This window comes from Narcine bancroftii, chromosome 1 (assembly GCF_036971445.1).
Source record: "Narcine bancroftii isolate sNarBan1 chromosome 1, sNarBan1.hap1, whole genome shotgun sequence".
In the NCBI taxonomy this organism is placed as follows: domain Eukaryota; kingdom Metazoa; phylum Chordata; class Chondrichthyes; order Torpediniformes; family Narcinidae; genus Narcine; species Narcine bancroftii.
In genome coordinates this window covers 161,879,024-161,900,623 of record NC_091469.1, presented here as the reverse complement: position 1 = coordinate 161,900,623, position 21,600 = coordinate 161,879,024, and the positions used below count along the sequence as shown (strand labels likewise).

Below are 21,600 nucleotides of genomic sequence, written 5' to 3'. Positions count from 1 at the left end.
CTATTTCCGTGCCGTCCCACCCTGCTTCGTAAACACTTGTCAAACATCGCCGGCCCTGGGCCTTCATCACTGTGGTTTTAAAGTGGCAGATCCCCCTCCCTCCAGGAACTGACCCCTTCCCTAGATCCGAATATATTGTCATGAACACGGCACGACATTCGTTGCTTTGCCGCAGCGTTTCGGGGGCAAGTATTGCCCTAAGTTGCATTCAAAAATAAATTAAATGGTCCAAAAGAACAGAAAGTGAGGCCAGGTCTGGGGGTCATTGTCCGTTCAGGAGGGGAAGAAGCTGGTTCTGTCCCGTTGGGCGCTCGTCTTCAGGCTCCTGCACCTCCTTCCCGATGGTAGCAGGGTGAAGCGGGCACGGCCAGGGTGGTGGTGGGGGGTAGGGTCCTTGAGGAGTGAGCCTCCTGTAGACATCCTCAATGGACATCTCGCCGCTGGCCGTGTTCACAACTCTCCATTGCCCCTTCCTGTCCCGTGCGTCGGCACCTCCGCACCAAGCAGTGGTGCAACCAGTCAGGATGCTCTCCGCGGTAGCCCTGAAGAAATCTGCAAGGGTCTTTGGTGACCTGACAAAATCTCCTCACGAAATACAGCCGCCGGCGAGCCGCCTTCGTGATTGCATCGCAAGAATGTCCCTCCGCAGGACCCGGGTTAATTTTGATCATTGGTGGGAGGGGTGTACCTGGGATACGACTAACACCCTTGTGTCTGGTATTCGAGCAGAACGTGTGCCTTGCAGGTTAACCTGCTGGGGGTGACCCTGAATCTAACGTGTGGGCAAATCTCGTAGGATTGGAGGTTTCCATCCCAACGGAGGAAATACTTGCATTTTCCCTTCTCTTACAGGACGTACTATTACAAAGTGAAGCTTGATCAGACGCCAATCGTCTTGGTGCCTGATCTGAGGGGAACCTACCCCCCCCCCTCCACCCCCACACCCCCTCTCCCATCCCACTGAGGGGATTCTGGAATTCTACAGCAGTATATCCCCAGCACTGTCCTCAACTCCTAATCCTACTAAATGTATCGAATGCTAACCCATAGAACACAAGAGGACAGAAATGGGCTCTTTGGCCCTTCTAGTGTGTGCTGAACAATTATTCTGCCTAGTCCCACTGACCTGCGCCCAGACCATAGCCCCCCATACCCCTCCCATCCACGTACCTGTTGAATTTTTCTTAAACCTTGTGGATTTGATTTAAATGGGCCTCAGGATTGGCTGGGGTGATCTTTGAATTTTTACCATAGGGAGTGAAACACGAAAGTCTGCAGGTGCTGTGATTGTAGTAGACACACCAAAATGCTGGACAAATATGCTTTTTTACCCAGAACCTGCGTGATTTTTCCATTCTGAAGTGTCTCCCTACCTTCCGGGATGACCGTTCTCACAGGAGCGACCGAAACTCCAAATATCCGTGTCTGTCTGCTAGTTTAGACAGAATACCTGAAGTGTGGTGTTGAAGGAGACTGGATGTCCTTATCGTTAGCCCATAGTTCCGTTTGGACCGCAGGCGCGACCTGTGAAAATAACTAGGAGTCGGGAAGGTAAAATGTCAGAACGGGAATTAGTCCTTATTCCTGATCTGATCCTTTTCCACAGACTGCATTCTGGGAAATTGGGAATAATTAATATCTTTGTCTCCTGTAGACACTGAAAGGACCCACTGAGTTCCTCCAAATTTTGTTGTATTTTTATTAGTTAGGACACTTCGTGCAGGAGTTAATGATGTTGTAGTGAAGTATTCTAAACTGAGCGACTGTAGAGGTCGGTGTACACGTTGTGGAATTGCTGTACACATGGTCGAGTTGATGTGTATGCGGGGTAGTCGATGTGGAGTCTATTGCAAGACTGACCCCTCCAGGCTTGCATGCTGGGCTTCTACACTTCACTGCTTCTGTTGCACAGACAGGACGTGGTGCCATCACCCCAGGTCAATTTCCCACGTTTTCCACAGCACAACTGCCATTTTGGGAGCAAGTTTGCTTGTACAAAATGTTGGTACGGTCACACTAGGAATAGCGTGCGTGCAGTTCTGGTTGCCCATCGAGCCAAGATGGTGGCGTGCCGCAGCTGCTGTAATGGTTGTCGCTGGTGCGGACCCCGAGGGATCCTACTGCCCAGTCCTACAGCATTTAACCCTTTGGACTCCGTGTCCCGATGATGCACCTTCAATGACTTCAGAAGACTGGAAACTGATAGGTTTCCATCAACAACAGAATGAAAGCGTGTCCATGCTGGTCGACTATCCTGGACTGAGGAGGGGGCAGTGTCACTGTCACCTTTATTCATGGGTCTGTGGGACAAGTAACAGGCACAGTTAGCAAGGGGCATGTCCAGACAAACTATAACAAGTGCTATTGCAGGCAAATGTATACACAGTGGTTTACCACACCTGGTTTTCAGGGCCCATCCCCAAGCAAACATACTCCGTGCCCCTGTTTTCTAGGAATGGTTTTATATCTAACCACCAATTGGTTCGTACTGTAGTTTACCCATGGACCCAGCCCAGAGTATATATTATGAAAGGTTAAAAATGGCCAGAGTCCAAAGAGTTAAATGACCCGTTAAAGGAGTTGACGGTGTTTGATTTAAATCCCGTGGGGTCTGGGCCCAAGTTGGAGGCTCCTGTGTTTGTCAGCGGCCATGGGGGGGTGGGGGGAGGGCAAGGTGGTGTTGCAGACTCCGGGACGAGCAGCGTACCGGTGCAGGGTACCAGAAACTGGGAGAACACCCCCAGTTGAGAAGGAGAAGCAAAGGATATGACCCTATGGTCGGTGACTACAGCGACGAACTGGCCAGGGGCTCTGCGGCTGATGGACACACACAGGTGGCGGGCTGTTGGCTCAAGCCCGAAACATCGGTTACACATTTTTATCTTTGCTATATAAAAGATAAAATGTTTGAGCTGCTGAGTTTCTCCAGTATTGCATTTTTACTTAGAATACTGTGTTCAGTTCTGGGCACCTCATTACAGGAAGGATGTGGAAGCAATGGAGAGGGGGCAGAGGAGATTCACCAGGATGCTGGCTGGATTGAAGAACGTATTTTATAAGGCAAGGTTAGTAGAGCTCGACAAGATGATGAGAGGCGTAGATAGGGTGGACAGGCAGCGCCTGTTTCCCAGGGCAGGATCAGCAAACACCAGAGAACGTGTGTACAAAGTAAAGGGAGGGAAGTTTAGGGGAGACGTCAGGGGTATGTTTTTTTTTATTGTGGGGGCCTGGAATGCCTTGCCAGGGATAGTGGAGGAGTCTGGAACATTTGGGGATATTTAAAAGACTCTTAGACATGTGAATGCAAGAAAAATCGAGGGTTACGGATGTGAGGAAGGGAAGGTTTAGATTATTGAGTAGATTTATATAGGTTGGCACCATATTGTGGGCTGAAAGGCCTGTACAATAATTCTCTATATTATATTAATGTGGAATATCATAGCACAGACCCTTCGGCCCATGATGTGGAGCTGACTTCTGTGAACCTACTGCACGTCAATCTAATCCTTCCCTACCTCATAACTGATACCCCCCCCCCCTCATTCTTATTGCATCCATGTGCCTAAATCCTGTTGACCCTATTGTACCAGTCTCCACCACCACCCCTGACAATGCATTCCAGGTGCCCTCCACTCAGCGAGACAGCTTTGGATGTGACTGGCCAGTGGGAGTATCTGGCTGACTTGCTTGATCAATAATTGGTTGCTGAAGCTTCCATCCTCAAGTGAATGAAGGGTCTCGTGTTGGGTGCATGGTTGGGGACAGGGTCTGTAGAGGGATTGGATGGGTGAGCAAGTTGGCAGGTGGAGCATAATATCAAGTGAGGAATGAAAGCAATTGATTTAATCGAAGCAATGTGATCTATCCTGGAACGTGACGGAATGGGTGAATATCCAGGTATGGCAAGTGACCAAGTCTATTCCGATGTCGCTCGACAGGGTGCTGGTGGATGCACATTGATCCAGGCCCCTTTTGGTCTCCATCTTTACGGGTTTCACATTGGAGGCAAAGCACAGATTTGCTCACTTGATTCCTAGCATTCAGCCTGTCGAGCCTTCTCCGCCATTCAGTTAGATCATGGCCCGGTGTCTGGCTGATGTGTCTGACCGCGGTCTCGTGCTCTGCCAGACTGAGACCAGCTGCAAACTCTGCCATTCAGTAAGATCATGGCCCGGTGTCTGGCTGATGTGTCTGACCGCGGTCTCATGCTCTGCCAGACTGAGACCAGCTGCAAACTCTGCCATTCAGTAAGATCATGGCTTGGTCCCTGGCTGACATGTCCGTCCACGGTCTCATGCTGTGCTAGACTGAGACCACCCGCAAATTGGAGGAACAACACCTCACCTCTCGTCTGGGCACCTGCCAACAAGATGGGAGTAACATCATCCAGTTTCTGTTTAAAGCAAACACTCCTCATCTTCTTCCCCATCTCTCCTCTCTCTCTCACTCTCTCCCCCCTCCCTCTGTGTGTCTCTCTCTCTCTCTTTCCCTTTTCCCTCTGTCTCCTTTCATGAGGCCAAAATCATTTCTCACCTCTCGTCTTATCACATCCTTTTGTCTGTTGGGCTGGACTCCTTCCCCCTTTCTTTCCCCAGCCTTTAATTCAGACGTCTGTCTGTTTTCACTCATACCTTGCGAAGGGCTCAGCCCCGAAACATCAGGAAAGTATCTTTACTTCCTCCAGCATTTCTGCTTTTAGATCTGGCTATGGACTCGGCTCGGTTTATGCATTTTTTTTAATAAACCCTTCCCTTGCAATGCAAAAATCTATTTAAATCTGTCCTGAATGTATTTAATGACACAGCTTCCACTGCTTCCTTGGGAAGAGAATTCCACAGATTTGCTCCTCCCTGGGAGAAACAGTTCTTCCCCATCTCTGTCCTAGGTTTACTTCCCCAAATCTTGAGGTTATGTCCTCTAGTTCTAGACTCGCCTCCGAGTGGAAACCATTTTCCCGTTTCTACCTTATCTGTTCCTTTCATAATGGTTGGAATTTTGAAAGAGAACTTGCAACAATTGAACATCGAACACTGCAGCCCACTACAGGCCCTTTGGCCCATGATGTCATGCTGACCAATATATTCCGACCAAAAAAAATGAAACCCTCCCTACCCCGGACCCTCTATTTTTCTTCCATCCATGTGCCTGTCTAAGAATCTCTTAAATGCCCCCAATGTTTCCACCTCCACCACCATCCCTGGCAAGGCATTCCAGGCCCCAACAACTCTCTGTGTAAAACAAAAGTGCCCCTGATGTCTCCCCTAAACTTCGCTCCCTTCACTTTGTGCCCATGTCCTCTGGTGTTTGCTATTCCTGCCCTGGTAAACAGGTGCTGGCGGTCCACCTTATCTATGCCTCTCAGAATCTTGTCGACCTCTTTCAAGTCTCCTCATCCTTCTTTGCTCCAAAGAGAAAAGTCCCAGCTCTGTTAACTTTGCCTCATGTTTCCTCATTCAGGCAACATCCTTGGAAATTTCCTCTACACCCTCTCCACAGCTTCAAGTCAAGTTTATTGCCATATAAAAGTACAACCTGATGAAACAGCATTCTCCGGTCCTCGATGCAAAACACGTAAACACACAGACAGACAAACAACACATATGCAGGACAAGGATTTCATCGATACAAATAAATAAATATTGTTTTGTGGATACAAGAGTCTTGGAGGATCAGTGTGAGCAGTTCCTTTGGTCGTTCAGCGTTCTTACAGCCCGTGGGAAGAAGCTGATCCTCAGCCTGGTGGGACTGGCTCTGATCCTCCTGGATCTCTTCCCTGACGGGAGCTGCTGGAAGATGCTGTGTGCGGGGTGGGAGGGGTCCTCTGAATTTTTTTTTGCTTGAGAGGGAGATGGTGGATGCTGAAGGCATCTTTCCCCAGGAACAAGGGGCAGTTTTTCAGATCCATTCCATGCATTTAGAGTGGACTTTGAAGATTATTCCTTGTATGTTCTAAATGACAGGAATAGCTTTGCAAACCAACCACGCCTTGGAATTGTTGCCTTGTGGAAATTCGTTAACTTTTACACTCCACTAAACTTCCATCTTTTTAAAAAAACCATTTCAGTTTTGGCCCCTTCTCTGCCCAGAATAGTAACTGAGTCACGGATGTGTCCAAGTTTAACTTGGGCTGAATTGTTTGTTTGGCATTTGTCTCAGTGCCGAGTGTTGGTCCTGAACTGACAGCTGCAATTCCCTCACTTCTGTGGGCACTGTGGCTGTGATCTGTCCCCCTGTGTGGTAACGCAGATCCAAATTTCTTGTCGTGAACGTGTCGTGCGACTTGCTGTTTTGCGCCGGCTTCACGGGCAGAGAGTTTAATTGTTTTGACGCCAAATAAATGAGGGCAAAAAAATAATCAGAGAAAGTGAGGTGGGATCTGTGGTTCATTGATCATTCGGCAATCTGGTGGCGGAGGGGAAGAAGCCGACCTTGTGCGGATGGTTGGGGTGGCCTCGTCTCCTTCCCGATGGTAGCAGGGTGAAGAGGGCATGGCCGGTGGGGTGGGCTCGTCTCCTTTCCGATGGTAGCAGGGTGAAGAGGGCATGGCCGGTGGAGGGGGTTCTCCTTCCCGATGGTAGCAGGGTGAAGAGGGCATGGCCGGTAGGGGGGGGTCCTCCTTCCCGATGGTAGCAGGGTGAAGAGGGCATGGCCGGTGGGGGGGTCCTTGAAGATAGAGACTGCTTTCTTAAGACACTGCTTTAGACCAGTGATTCTTAACCCTTTTTATGGCTATGCCCCCCACCCCCAACCCACCACAGGAGTTGATGGGCCACCTTCCCTGTGAAGTAGTTGAGTTCTGGTTTCTTTCGTACTTCTTCCCTACGTTAAAAAAAAGATGTAACGTGAAATGAAAAGAAAATGAGGCTTTTACTTGCATTCCATTGTTAGTCGAATAAGAATACCGCATCTGCCATTTTTTATAAATACATTTTGAATACCTATATTCCACACTGAAAGAAAAAAAACCCCATCAACGTACGCAGCTGGACCTGAAGAACGATGGACTGTGAGTGTGGTTCAGTCAGCATTGCAAGAGAGTTGTGTACCACATATCGCAAGGGCACGAACAGATCGGAATTCGAAATTAAAAGTATGGATTCGAACCACTGTAACTTCGGAAACTCAGACCATTGTAAGTAGGGGAGCACCTGTACTTCAAATAAGTTGAGAATGGCTTCTCTAGACTTTGCAAACATTGACAATTCTTGGACCACAGCTTTACATGCTTAGAAAGAAAATCCTTCCTTCATAGCGGTGGTTCTCAACCTTTTTCTTTCCACTCGCATCCCACCTTAAGTATTCCCTAGGCCATCGGTGCTCTGGGATTAGTCAGGGATTGCTTAAGGTGGGATGTGGGTGGAAAGAAAACGTTTGAAAACCGCTTCATTGTCTCGTTATGTGCACGGTTTCGGACCTCCAAAGGAAATGGGCTCATGGCAATTTTTCTCAAGCAAAATATTTCAGTCATAATTGGGTCTAGAGCAGTGATTCTCAACCTTCCCTTCCCACTGACGTACCGGGATTCGAGAGGGGGCTGGGGGCAAGGGCCTCGGGTACTGAAGGGCTTCCCGATCGTGTCGGGAGTTCAGATCGGGATCTCGGACGGCCGATGGATCAAAGAGGAGTCTGTGCGGCTGCGCGAGCGCTGGAGGCAAATCCACGGACACTCGGTGACCCTGAAGGGAACTCTCTTTGGCTTCTCTGGCACTGCAAGAGGGCGATGCTAAAGGAGACCCTTTGCCTGTGGCAGGCAGAAGGCAATTTCATGTAATATTACACCTTCAGTCCTATTACATGACAGGAAGGGAATCTAGAAGATGCTCTGGCACTGAGACTTGCAAAGATCTTGATCCAGGAAGTTGGGGGGTGGGGGGGGGGGGGGGGAAGTCTCCAAAGAGTTGATGGAAGTGGCGGGGGGGGGGTCCTCTGCAGTCGGAACGGACGAGCAACAGTGAACCTTGCGGACTGGTCAGTCCTGGACGGGCGGCAAGCACAGGGTTAAGGCGAGGAGGGGAGGGTTTGGGGGGGGGGGTGGGGAAGGGTTGGCCCTGCCAGACTGCAACGCATTCCGCAAGTCCCTCTGCCAGCATTTGAGCGGAACCCTCTCGGAGACGGCGGACGCAGCCCCTCCGGGCTCACGACCCCGCAGAGCGACCGGGCGGGGCGGGACCCGGCTCCCCGTAAGTAGCTGGAACTTTATCTGCTCCGCTCCCTCGCTCCAATGACTTCGGGCAGGAGATTTGGGAGCCGGAGGGGGGCGGGCAGCCACTGTCAGCTGTGCGCATTCCCCCTCCGGAGAGGGACCCCCCCCTCCCTCTCTCTGTGGGGCTGGGGGGAGGGGGGCTCTCAGCGACCCCTCTCCCAGGTGAGTGGCCCTGGAGGAACGGTCCGCGTGGCCGGGAAACGCTCCCTCCCGGGCTGAGATCGCCACCGAGGCCGTTCTGCCCGACTGCAAGCCAGCTGGTGCTGTACACTCACCCCGCAGCCGGAGGGCTGGGAGAGACGGGAGATGGGGGGCTGGTGGTGGGGGGGGGGTAGGGGGGTTGGGGGGCGTTGAGTGGGGGGTTGGGGGTGGGGTGGGGGGCGTTGAGTGGGGGGTTGGGGGTGGGTTGGGGGTGGGGTGGGGGGCGTTGAGTGGGGGGGGTGGGGGTTGGGGGGGGTGGGGGGCGTTGAGTGGGGGGGGTGGGGGTGGGGAGTTAGACTTAACATTTGTAAGAATCCGCGCAAAGGCGTCCAGCAGGTTCACATTTGGCCTCCCCCTGCCAATAGACGATTGTCTGCGTGGGAGACCAACCATGGACTTAGCACAGAAACCGGCCCTTCGGCCCGTCTAGTTCCTCCCCCCCACTCCATAGCCCTCCACACCTCTCCCATCCGTGGACCTGCCCCAATGTTTTCCCAAGTGTCAAAATCAAGGTTGCAGTCACCACCTCAGGTGGCCAGTCTGTGGGTGTGAAGGTAGCATTTTAAATTTTCTTTTTTATATATAATAGCAAAAGACCATTCTGCCCATTGAACCCCGTGCTGCCCAAATGTGCCTACCACTCCCGTACGTTACGGAGGGTGGGAGGAAACCGGAGCCCCTGGAAGAAACCCATCTCAGGTCACGGGGAGAACTCCTTACCAGATTCGAACCCGTTTCCAGCTGGTGTTGGAACTGCGTGGCGCTAAACCCCATCGCCCATCACCTTTGACCCACGTCCTCCAGCTCTTGTCTCGCCCAACCACATGGTGGGGGGTGGGGGGAGGAGAGAAAAGCCTGCCATGGCCCCATAATTTAGTGGTGAGGGGATTCTGGGAGTTGGAAGACATATGAAAGTCTGCAGACATTATGGTTGAAGTTTAAAAGCAGGACACTGGAGAAACCCAGCAGGTCAAGCAGGGTCTTTCATACACCAGAGAGGACCAACAAGCCTGAAACCTCGGTTCTCTATCCTTATCTTTGCGACATAAAGGACCCTGTTTGACCTGCTGGGTTTCTCCAGCTTTCATTCTTGGAGTTTGTGTTCCTCTGCATGGTGTTGAGATTGGTTTGGGGAGTGAGGGGGATTTGTTTCTTTTCGCCCCCCCCTCCCCCCTTGCTGTGGATGACCATGAGCAAATGCCCCCATTGGGCTAATCTCCAAGCAGCTCCAGGGCAATTTCCGAATTCGGTGTGTGACTCCTTTTTGGTTGGGTGTTTGCCCCTCTCTGGTGGGGACTTCTTGCATTTAGAGTTGGGTAAACTTTTAGATGTACTGCACAGTTAGAGGCTCTTCCGGCCCATGAGCCCATGCCGCCCAATTGCACCCAATTAACCTACAAACCCCCCCCCCTGGTATGTTTTTGAAGGGTGGGAGGAATCCAGAACACCCGGTGGAAACCCACGTGGACATGGGAAGAATATCCTTTCAGACAGCGCTGGATTCAAACCCAGGCCGCTGTAACGGGAGGTGCTTTTAAGCTGCTAGCCCTCCTGAGACCCAGGGGAGATTAGTGAAGCAAAGGTACCTCCAGCACCTTTTAAACTGAGGGGGGACGGACCCAGTAAATCGCCAACCTAACAATTTAAGGGGGATGGCGCGGAAAGTGACACGTCATGTAAACTAGTCTCCCCTTCTCCCCCACCAGCCGTCAGTCTCCCTCCCAGCGTCGACATCATAGGAGTAACCATTTTGCTGTTCCAGCTGCCAATCAACACGTCCTTGATGAGTTTAACTGTGTCCCCTGACTACCTCATAGGGCAGGGACTTGGTTGACTTTGGATGACGCTGTTCGGGTCCGACCCTTTCAAGCTGCCTTGTGAGTGGGGTGCGAACCGGGCAAATTGCCTGGTTAACCCCATTTTGCAAGGCAGTTTGAAAGCACCTCGTGTTACACTAACCAGGCCTCCCTTCGATAAATTCAAGGGCTCAACAGGCTGGATGCGGGGAGGATAACCAAGGACCAGAGATGGCTGGCCATTGTTGGTGGCACGGTTGGTGTAGCAGTTAGCGCAACACCTTTTACGGTGCCAGCGATCGGGACCGGACCTGGGTTCGGATCCCACGCTGTATGTAAGGAGTTTGTACATTTTCCCCGTGTCTGTGTAAGTTTTCCCCGGGGGCTTCAGTTTCCTCCCATCCTTCCCAAAATAAAACGTAAGGGTTGTAAATTGGGTGGCAGGGCTCATGGGGTCGAATTGGCCTGTTTCTGTGCTGTAGGTCTAAATTTAAAAAATTTAAAATGTGAAGTCTTCTTTAGCCAAAGAATTGTGTTCATCTGGGATCTAGGTAGTGGGGATGGTACAGAACAACATCAGACTGGAATTTTAAATTTAAACACAGAGCACAGGCCCTTTGGCTCATGAGTATGTGCTGCCCCAATGACACCCAATTGACCTACAACCCCTGTATGTTTCTGAAGAGTGGGAGGAAACCGGAGCCCCTGGGGAAATCCCACACAGAGATGGGGAGAACATACAAACACCTTACGGAGAGCGTGGGATTTGAACCTGGGTCGCTGGTGCCATAGTAGCGTTGTGCTAACCCCTTCACTAACAGTGCAGAATCTGGGGTTGATCCAGAGAGGGAGGACTGATGGAAGTCCACCTTGTAGTTGCAGGTACATGCACGGGAAAAAGGGAGGGAGGACTGATGGAAGTCCACCTTGTAGTTGCAGGTACATGCACGGGAAAAAGAGAGGGAGGACTGATGGAAGTCCACCTTGTACGTGCACGGGTAAAAGAGAGGGAGGACTGATGGAAGTCCACCTTGTAGTTGCAGGTACGTGCACAGGAAAAAGAGAGGGAGGACTGATGGAAGTCCACCTTGTAGTTGCAGGTGCGTGCATGGGGAAAGCTCAGAGGAATATGGGCCAAATCCAGTGGACAACTTGGTCAGAGTGTAGGAGCACGGGCAAAGGGCCCGATTCCAGGGTGTGATTGACGTCGAACACTCCTGTCCACTGGCCATCAGACCTTCCAATAGCCCATTGGCTGTCCAGGCAGCTTCCTCCAACCAGAGCAGTGATGGCTTTGGAGCTTCACGTGAATCACTGGGATGCGGCTTCAATCTGCTTGACCTTGACCTTCCAGTTAGTGGTGGTCCTTGAACCACTGCCTCGTCAGAGGATGCGGGAGAGTAGAGCACAGGAACTGGCCCTCTGGCCCATGTGTGTCTGTCAACGTAATGCTCCATTTAAATTAAAACTCGTTATCATGAATAGGTCACAAAATTTGTTGCTTTGCAGGTGCAAAGATTGCTATAAATTACATTTATTTAAAAAAAAATCAATGCTTAAAAGGAGAAAGTGAAGCTGTGTCTGTGGTTCATTGTCCATTCAGAAATCTGGTGGTAGAGGGGAAGTGCTGTTTCTTTATTTTGTCGCATTGGGTGGTTGTCTTCAGGCTCCTTCACCTCCTTCCTGGTGGTAGTGGTGTGAAGAGGGTGGTGAGGGTCCTTGAAGATAGAGTCTTTGAGACACCTCCTCTTGCGGATGTCCTCGATGGAGTGAAGACTGAAGGCGCTGGCCGAGTTCGAAACTCTCTGTCGCCTTTTCCTGTCCTGGGCTTCGGTGCCTCCGCACCAGAGAGTGATGGAGCCGGTCAGAAAGCTCTCCACCTGCAAGAGTATTTGGTGACGTACTGAATCTCCTCAGACCCCTTTTGAAATAGAACTACTGGTGATCCTTCCTCATGATTACATCGTCATGGAGGCCGCAGGATAGATCTTCAGAGATGTTGACACTCGAGAATCTGAAGTTCTTGGCCCTCTCCACAGCTGACCCCCTCAATGAGGACTGTTTTGTGTTTTCCCAGTTTCACAAGTTAAAGGAGCAGAAGCAGGCTACTCTACTAAGCTGAGCTATGCTCACACCTGGTTCCAATTTCCAGCCTTTTCCCCATATCCCTTGATTCCCCCACTAACCAGACACCTATCAATTTCCTGTTTAAATACTCCCAGTGATCTGGCCTCACCACTGTACCCTCTGACTAAAGAAGTTCTTCCTCCTCTCTGTTTTAATTGGATAACTTCTAATTTTAAGACGGCGACCCCTTGTCCTTGATTCACCCACCAAGGGAAACATTTATCTACATCCACTTTGACAAAACCTTTCAATATTCGAAATGTCTCTATGAGATCCCCCCCTCATTCTCCGATACTCCAACGAATACAACCTAAGAGCTGCCAAACGGTCCTCGTATGTTTACCCCTGCATTCCGGGAATCATCCTGGTAAATCTCCTCTGCACCCTCTCCAACATCATCACATCCTTTCTAAGATGGGGGACCAAAAACTTTACACATTTCTCCAAACGGGGTCTCCCTGGTGCCCCACAGAGCCTCATCAACACCTCTTTACTCTTGTACACTATTCCTCTTGAAATTAAGGCCAACATAGCATTTGCCTTCTTCACGACCAATCCCAGCTGGACGTCAACTTTGAGATTCCTCTGAACAAGGACGCCCAGGTCTCCTTGCACCTCCCAGGATTGAATTTTCTCCCCTCTGCTTGCATGAGATCCATGCCCCTCTATACTCATGTGTCCATCTAAAAGCCTCTGAAACTATTATATCTGCTTCCACCTGTACCCCAGCGCCTGTTCCAGACACTTGTTTAGATTAAAAAAAAGCTTCCCCTGCACATCGAACAGTACAGGCCCTTCAGGCCTTGATGTTGTGCCGACCCATGTGTTCCTGCCTAAATAACAACACAAAGCCCTTCCTGCCTTGTCACTCTCAATTTATTTCTTTCATCCATGTGTCCGTCTAAGAGTCTCTTAAATGCCCCAACTGTTTCTGCCTCCACCAACACTCATGGCAACGGATTCCAGGCCCCCACACCTCTCTGTGTATTTTTAAAAAAATCCCTGATATCTCCCCTAAACTTTCCTCCCTTCATTTTGCATAGATATCCTCTGGTGTTTTCTAAATCTTAAAACTTTTCTCCTCTCCTTTTAAACATTCTCTAGCATGAGATATTTAACTTTGACAGTCGACCCCATCAATGCTGAGAAAAACAAAAGTCTGCAGGTGCTGAGATTGTAGTAGAAATGCTGGAGGAACTCAACCTATCTCGTAGCGTCCACACGAGATAAAGGTTTATTTCGGGCCTGAGCTTTTTTTTCCAAGGTATCAGTGCTCCTCTTTTTGTGATACCCCAAAACCCAGCAGGAATAGATCTTCACCAAGACAAATGGTTACTTAAACAAAAGTTACTTTTAATTATCTTTAAACATGAAAATAGAATCACACTTTATCACTATTGCCTAACTTAACCCCCTTATAATTCTAAGCGCACGTATTTATAATGTGTGTGTTATTTCAGAAAAGTTCTTTGATTCACAGTCCAATTTCACTCCTCATTCCTCCAAGTTCACTGGTTGCAGGCAATTCTTGTACTGGGCACAGAATTTAACATTTATGAAGTTCGCCAGGCTTTGGTGCTTGAAAGGTAAATGGTTACCACTCAGGAAGGTTCTTGTTGGTTTTCAGAGAGAAATTTGTTGTTCCAGGACATCCACAATTGATGTACTTCCATTAGTCACCTCAGCGTCTTGCCTGACGAAACTTGCCCCTTCAGGGTTCTCCAGATGATAACCTCTTTCTTTCAGGCAATCACAGAGTTCCTTTCTGTTTCCCTTATTCCAAGTGAAACATTAGACAGACAGTCCTTTTGTTTGACTCTCTCTGCTCACAAAACCACCGGACACTCTTAGAACAACAAGTTCTCTTCCAGACAATCTGCGGCTCCAGCAACATCTTTCATCTGTTGCCTTTTGTAAACAACAGTCCTCACTAGTCCCTGAGTGTAATCAGTCGCGTTATACTCTTCCATCAGGTTTCTCCTCCGCCTCGTGAACTCCAGAAAAGAAACAACCCAAGTTTGTCCATCCTCTCTCCATAACTTGCCCTCTAATGCAGGCAACATCCAGGGGAATATCGTTGGTATCCCCTTCAAAGCCTCGGCATCCCTTCTATCAAGGGGGTGTCCAATATTCGCAGTGTTTCACGTCCAATTATAGTTTTGAAATTCTGCCATAAATTTATCCAAGAATGGCCATGAGTGTTGCCCGGCTCCTCTAACAATAGGAGAAAGAGGGTCCCTTCAGAGACACCGGGTGTCTATGGATTCGCCTCCAGCAGCTCCTGCAGCCACAAAGACCCCTGTTTGATTTATCAGCCGCCCGAGCTCCAGATCCGATCCGCCCGAGCTCCGGATCCAATCCGCCCGCGCAGTCAGGAGGCCTTCTTGCCCTCAGCACCTTCTCCAATCCCGGCTCTGATGAGCCCGCAGCCTGTCGTGGGTCCTTCAACTGCTCAGCCCCTCGCTGGCCCACTGCCACGGTCACCGTCCTTGAGGATCGTCTCCCACGTTTCACGGAGGGGGAGTGCTCTCCCCATTTGCAGTGCCCGGGTTCGGTTCACTGCTCCCCAGAATCTGAAACCCCTAGTGGTACGCTGTCCACAACGCGTAACCTGACTGGAGCTGCATTGTGACTTCCTCGGACTCAATGGCCCGTCTAACAAAGGTGAGGATGTCATGCGCTGCTGTAACCACCTGATCCACTTGTGTGGCCACTTTCAAGGAGCAATGGTCTTGAACCCCCACCCCCCATCCCTCTGCACGTCAATGCTTTCGAGAGTCCTGCCATTTACTTTCAACCTCCCCAAAGTGCAGCAACTAGCACTTGTCCAGATGAAACTCCATCTGCCATCTCCCTGCTCATCTGTAACAGATCTTGGTGTCGACTTTGGTGTCATTTGCAAACTTGTTCACCCACCTTCTCATCCAAGTCATTTGGATACCTCGCAAGCGCCACATGGTCACGGAATAACACCCTTTCATCAGTGCCCTCCCTCTTCTCAGGGTCAGTCAAGCTCTCAAATTCACATGGACCCCATGCACCTGTACCTTCTGGATTAGCCCACCACGTCGTGTCCTTGTGCACGGCGCCCACTGCCCCACCCTCGCCTCTCGAGGGTGGGACACAAAGCGGCGGCGAAACTCGGCAGGCAATGAGGCACGAGGTCCTGTACATTTCAGGCTTGAGCCCTTTGTCAGGAGGCAGATGCCTGAATAGGATGTTGGGGAGAGAGGAAAGGTAAGGGGTGAAGCACGGTTTAGTGGCTCATAGGTGGGAGGGTAGACAAGTCAAAAGCAGAGAAGCGGTTGAGGGGGAGGGGCAGAGAGCAGACAAGTGGGAGAGGGAAGAGGCTGCGAGGAGAGCCACAGAGGTGAGGGTCAGAGAAAGACTGGCAAGGAGAGAAGGGGATGCCTCGGTTGGCATAGCGGTTAGTCCTGCGCCTTTTCAGCGCCAGCGATTGGGGCCAGGGCTCGATTCCTGCATAGTCTGTAAGGAGTTTGCACCTTCTCCCCGTGTCTGCGTGGGCTTTCCCCGGTGGGGGGGGGGGAGAGCTCTTTTCCTCCCACCGTTGTAGGTTAATTGGATGTAAATTGGGCGGCACAGTCTCGTGGGCCGAAATGGCCTGTTACTGTGCTGTATGTTTAAAATAAAAAAAAACAATTAAAAATTGATAGAAATCAGAGAAGTCAATATTGATGCCGTCTGGTTTGGCAAAAGCCAAGGCAGAATACAAGGTGTTGTTTCTCCAACTGGCATCTGGCCAGGGTTTGAGGCCATGGGCAGACATGTTGGTGTGGGTGGCCACTGGGAGGTCCCTGTACTCGGAGTGAAGATGTTTGAACTTGGATTTGTGAAGTGCAAATAAAGCCAAGATCCACCCTGACCTCTAATTCACCTGCTCGATCTCTGGCAACCTTGCCCTTGAACGGTCTCCAAACCAGGAGACCAGCTCTCTATGGACTTCTTTCTTCAAACCGCCAACTCACGCAGTTACCGCGACTTCACCTTTTCACCTTGTCCTCTATAAGGATTATATTCCTTTCTTTTGATTCTTCCATTTCCACTGCTCTCTGAATGAGGCCTTCCATTCCAGAACATCTGAGGTGTCCTTCAGAAAACGCGTCCTCCTGTCTATTCCCATCAACTCGGCCTTTACCCTCATCTCATCTATTTCCCGCCCATCTGCCCTGGCCTCCCCCCACCCTGAGGCACAAGGACAGGAATTGTCTCATCTTCGCCTGCCACCCCACCAGCCTCTGCACTCAACATTCTCTGCAATTTGCGCCACCTTCAATGTGATTCCACTGCCAGACACATCTTGCCCTCTCAGCTTTCCACAGGGATTGCTGCCTCTGGGATTCCCTCGTCCACTCCCACTAATCATCTATATTGGGTGCCTACCCCGTCCCTCACCACGGTTTGGAGTTCCAAGCAGTCCTTCCAAGTGAAGCAACCCTTCACTCGTGAATCTGCAGGGGGTTATCCGGTCCTCCCGATGTGGCCTCCTCTACGTCGAAGAGACTGGACGCAGACAGGGAGAGCACTTCACTGAGCACCTTCATTCTGTCTGCTGCAACAGTGGGGACTTCTTAGAGGCCAACCACTTCAATTCCCCACCCCCTTGCCACACTGGTGTGTCTGTCCATGACCTTGGGCAACGAGGCTACCTGCAAGTTGGAGGAGCGGCACCTTGTGTTCAGTCTTGACGGTCTCCAAACAGATGTTATCGATATTGACCTCCAATGTCTGTTTACCCCTCCCTGGTCTCTCTTTCCTTCATCCCTCTGTCTACCTTCCTGTATCTTCCCTCCCTCACCCTTCTATCGGAGAGCTAGCTTAGCCTTCTGCTCTCTTCCCCATCAGCTTCTATGCTCTCACCTGTGTCCGCCTGTTAGCCTGTGTTCCTCCCCTTACCCCCACCTGCTCCCCACTTTTTCATTCAGGCATCTGCTGAGAAGGGCCTGAACCGTCAACTGCCTTTTACTTTCTCTGGAGGCACAAGCCAGACTGACTCTCCACAAGTTGACCGTGACTTTCCAATAAATTACATCCCGAAACATCCTTTCCAATAGTTTCCCTACCACTGAGGCTTCTTACCTCGCAATTTCCTGGATTATCCCAATTCCTGGCTACTCTCTAGTACCCCTGACCTCTCCCCTAAACTTTTCTCCCCTCTGTTTAAACAGATGTCCTCTAGTATTTGCTGCTGGGTAAAAGGTGTTAGGTGTCTACCAGATCTATGCCTCTTGGAAACTTGTAGATGTCTATTAAGTCACCTCTCATCCTTCTGCACTCCAAAGGGAAAAACCTTAGTCCTGTTAACCTTGCCTCGCAAGACATGTTCTCCAATTCAGGCAACATCCTGGCAAATCTCCTCCGCACCCTCTCCATACCTTCCACTTCCTTTCTGTAATGAGCCGACCAGAACTGAGCACACACGATTCCAAGTGTGGTATAACCATAGTTTTATAGAGCCGCAGTATTACCTCATCACTCTTGAACTCAATCCCTCGACTAATGAAGGCCAGCATACCAAAGACCTTCTTAACTATCCTATCAACCTGGGTAGCAACCTTGAGAGATCTATGGATTTGGATGCCAAAGTCCCTCTGTTCTCCACTCTGTTAAGAATCCTGCCATTAACCACGTGCTCTGCCTTCCAAGTTCGACCTTCCCCAATGTATTACTTCACAGTTCCCCCTGCTTAATGACTTAGACTAAAACCAGATCATTACAGTTCCCACCAAAGACAATATTGGAGGTTCTAATTAGAGATGTACGCCAAGGAGTCCCACCACATCCAAGCTGGGTGAACCAAGGTGTCCCACCACATCCAAGCTGGGTGAACCAAGGTGTCCCACCACATCCAAGCTGGGTGAACCAAGGTGTCCCACCACATCAAGCTGGGTGAACCAAGGTGTCCTACCACATCAAGCTGGGTGAACCAAAGTGTCCCACCACATCCAAGCTGGGTGAACCAAAGTGTCCCACCACATCCAGGCTTGGTGAAAGGAACTTGAGTCTCAATTTTCCATTGCTTGTTTGTCCCTGAATTGGTCTGGCATCATTTATTGATGTCAAATTTGTCTCACATACCTTGAGGAAGGGCTCAGACCTGAAATGTTTACCTCCTATGGGCGCTGGAAGACCAGCTGAGATCCTCCAGCATTTCTGTTTTTTTACTACAATCACAGTGTCTGCAGAATTTCATGTTTCACTAGCAGAACACAAAAATCTGTTTGCTGTCTATATCCATGATCTGGATGATAACGTGGGAAATTGGATCAGCAAGTTTGCTGATGACCCTAAGATTGGAGGCGTTGTGGACATTGGAGAAGGTTTTCAAAGTTTGCAGAGGGATCTGGACCCGCTGGAAAAATGGGCTGGAAAATGGCCGATGGAATTTAATGCAGACAAGGGTGAGGTGTTGTATTTTGGAAGGACAAACCAAGAAAGGACATTCACGGTGAATGGTCGGGCACTGAGGAGTGGGATTAGACAGAGGGATCTGGGAATACAGATACATAATTCCCTGAAAGTGGCGTCACAGGTGGACAGGGTTGTAAAGAGAGTTTTTGGCATCTTGGCCTTCATAAATCAAAGTATTAAGTACAGGAGCTGGGATGTTATGGTAAAGTTGGATAAGACAATGGTGAGGCCAAATTTGGAGAATTTGTATGCAGTTTTGGTTACCGAACTACAGGAAAGAAATCAATAAGATAGAAAGAATGCAAAGATTGACTAGGAAGTTGCTGGGACTTCAGGAGTTGAGTTACAGGGAAAGATTAAACAAGTTAGGACTTTATTCCTTGGAGTGTAGAAGAATGAAGGGAGATTTGATAGAGGTTTACAAAATTGAGGGGTATAAACAGAGTAAATGCGAGTAGGGTCTGTCCACTTAGATTAGGAGAGATAAATACGAGAGGACATGGCTTTAGGGTGAAAGGGGAAAGGTTTTGGGGGGAACATTAGGGGGAAACTTCACTCAGAGAAGTGGGAGTGTGGAACGAGCTGCCATCTGACATGGTGAATGCGGGCTCACTCTTAAGTTGTAAGAATAAATTGGTTGGGAGTGTCTCGAGGGTCATGGACTGGATGCAGGTCAGTGGGATGAGAGGAATGATGTTTCAGCATAGATTAGAAGGGCTGAATGGCCTGTATTCTGTGCTGCACTTTTATGGTTCTATGTAGACACTGTGGTTGAAGTAAAACCACAGTGCTGGTGAAACTCAACAGGTCAGACAGTGCCCACAAACAGTGGATACTGACCTGCTGAGTTTCTCCAGCACCGGACACTGATCTATTGGCCGCCCGAGCTCCAGGTCTGTGGCAGACAAAAGCCATCTTGATGAGTGGCAAATGCTTGTGTATCTGGAAGCTACGGCGTGGGCTTGAGGTTCCTCACTGAGGAAGAGAAGCGTTGATTCCAGAGGGAGTTGTACTGGTGGTATTGACTGGCTTCCAAATGCAGAGCCAAGTGGAAGAATTAATGCTGGGCTATTTGCTCGTGAGGGGGTCCTCACCAGTTGAGATTAAGATCGTTAGACGTACAGCATGGTAACAGGCTCTTTTGGCCCACGTGCCCGTGCTACCCAATTACACCCAATTGATCTACAACCTTGGTACGTTTTGAGCGGTGGGAGGAAACTGGAGCCCCCAGGGGAAAACCCACGCAGCCACTGGGAGAATGTACAAACTCCTTACAGACTGCGTGGGATTCGAACCCTGGTCGCTGGCGCTGTAGCATTAACCACTATGTCAACCGTGCGCAAAACAATTGGGAATGTAGATAAAGGCGAATACCAGCGGGCTTTACTTCCCACTGAGGTTGGGCGAGTCAAGAACTAGAGGATATGGGTTAAGGGTGAAAGGTGAGATGGCTTGGGGGAAACCTATTCACGCAGTGAGTAGTGGGGGGTGGGGTATGGAATGAGCTGCCAGCTGAAGAGGTGAATGCAGGCGCGATTGCGACATTTAAGAAAAATTTGGACCGGCCCTTGCGGAGGACGATGGACTGGGTGCAGGTCAGTGGGACTAGGCAGAATAAAAGTTCGGCAAGGACTAGATGGGCCGAAGAGCCTGTTTCGATGCTGTAGTGTTTTATGGTTTCAAGTCCCATGGCCAGGTGAGTGGTAAAACTGATCTGGAGGGGTAAACGAAGCGGCAGAGAGTAATGAATCTCCTGCTGGAGGAAATTCAAAGGGTTTGAGTTGAAGAGCTGAACATTGGTGCATGAGGTGATACTTGTCAATGGGCCTCGTAAAGGTTAAAGTCCCCTGCAGCTCTTATACCTCAGCCTGGAGACTCTTCCATTTCCAGTCAGCGCTCTTGCTGGGCTCTCCTGTTGATTAAATAAGTAACCAGCATGTTCCAACATGTCTTGGGCTGCAGTGCCCGGAGGAGAGCCTTGAAATGGTGCTGGGCTTTATCTTCACCTCTGTAACAGTTCTGAGATTAGATCTGGTATTTCTGCTGATTACAGCAACAAATGAGCACGAAGACTCTGTAACCTCAGTGTTGGCATTGACCTCTGCAACAAACATTCAGCCATTTATCTTGCGCTGCATTCCTCTCGGGTTGTTTTGACTCCAGAAAATGCTTTCCAGCAACTCTTAACGTTATTTTGAAACTGACACTTAATCTTCCAAAATCCACGTTTTAACAATGCAGGCTAGATCCTTCACTCTCTTCCAAAGAATTTCCCACAAGACCAGTTACTAACAGTAAGGTAGTGATCCACCTCTTCCCTCCACAGACAGTTAGTGCCAACCTTTGGGGAAAATATGTCTCTCCTGACCTATCGAGACATTTTTCCCCCTTCTCTGGAATAAAACCAGTGCTTGGCATGGAGCTCAATCGCTGGGTGAGGAAGCCACCAGATGTGTACAACATGGACCTTTACAGCACAGTACAAGCCCTTCAGCCCACAATGTTGTGCTGACCCACGTAAACCTACTCCACAACAATCTAACCCTTCCCCACACCCTCTTGCATCCACGGCCTGCCCAAGAGTCTTTTGAATGATCTTATTGTACCATTCCATAAGACATAGGAGCCGAAATAGGCTATTCAGCCCATTGAGTCTGCCTCCTTTGAAGAAGACTGCAGAGCCCACCTCACTGACAAAAGGCAAAGGAGGAAAAACCCAACACCCAACCCCAACCAACCAATTTTCCCCTGCAACCGCTGCAACCGTGTCTGCCTGTCCCGCATCGGACTTGTCAGCCACAAACGAGCCTGCAGCTGACGTGGACATTTACCCCCTCCATAAAT

At 49.9% G+C, this 21,600-nt stretch overlaps 1 protein-coding gene across 6 annotated transcripts in view; it reads left to right on the top strand.

Moving 5' to 3' along the window:
* dab2 (DAB adaptor protein 2) overlaps window positions 1-21,600 on the top strand; it is a 192,381-nt gene that overhangs the window by 22,458 nt on the left and 148,323 nt on the right. For 5 of the 6 annotated variants that reach the window (XM_069883951.1, XM_069883929.1, XM_069883940.1 and 2 more), the window contains exon 1: window positions 8,092-8,180. The exons of the other annotated variant lie outside the window; for it this stretch is intronic. The gene's annotated coding sequence lies outside the window, so the exon portion shown is untranslated. Of the gene's footprint in view, window positions 1-8,091; window positions 8,181-21,600 lie in introns of those variants that run through there. 6 annotated transcript variants of the gene reach the window in all.